The sequence below is a fragment of the Sorex fumeus genome, unplaced genomic scaffold (genome assembly GCF_029834395.1).
Source record: "Sorex fumeus unplaced genomic scaffold, SorFum_2.1 ptg000050l, whole genome shotgun sequence".
NCBI lineage: Eukaryota > Metazoa > Chordata > Mammalia > Eulipotyphla > Soricidae > Sorex > Sorex fumeus.
Genome location: NW_026606107.1, coordinates 15,352,214 through 15,352,500, shown reverse-complemented (window position 1 = coordinate 15,352,500; position 287 = coordinate 15,352,214).

Here is a 287-nt window from a genome sequence, read left to right as displayed (position 1 = left end):
GGATCCTCCCAGGAGGGGAAATGCATGTTGAAAGTAGACTATGGACTGAACATGATTGCCACTCAATGCCTCTTTTGCAGACCACAACACCCAAAAGGAGAGAGAGAATAAAGGGGAATGCCCTGCCACAGAGGCAGGGTGGGAGGGGGAGTGGGGGGAAATGGGCACTGGTGGAGGGATGGGTATTTGATCATTGTATGACCGAAACCCAAGCACAAAGATTTGTAAATCTACAACTGTACCTCATGGTGCTTCACTAATAAAAAAAAATTATGTGGCTGTACTAG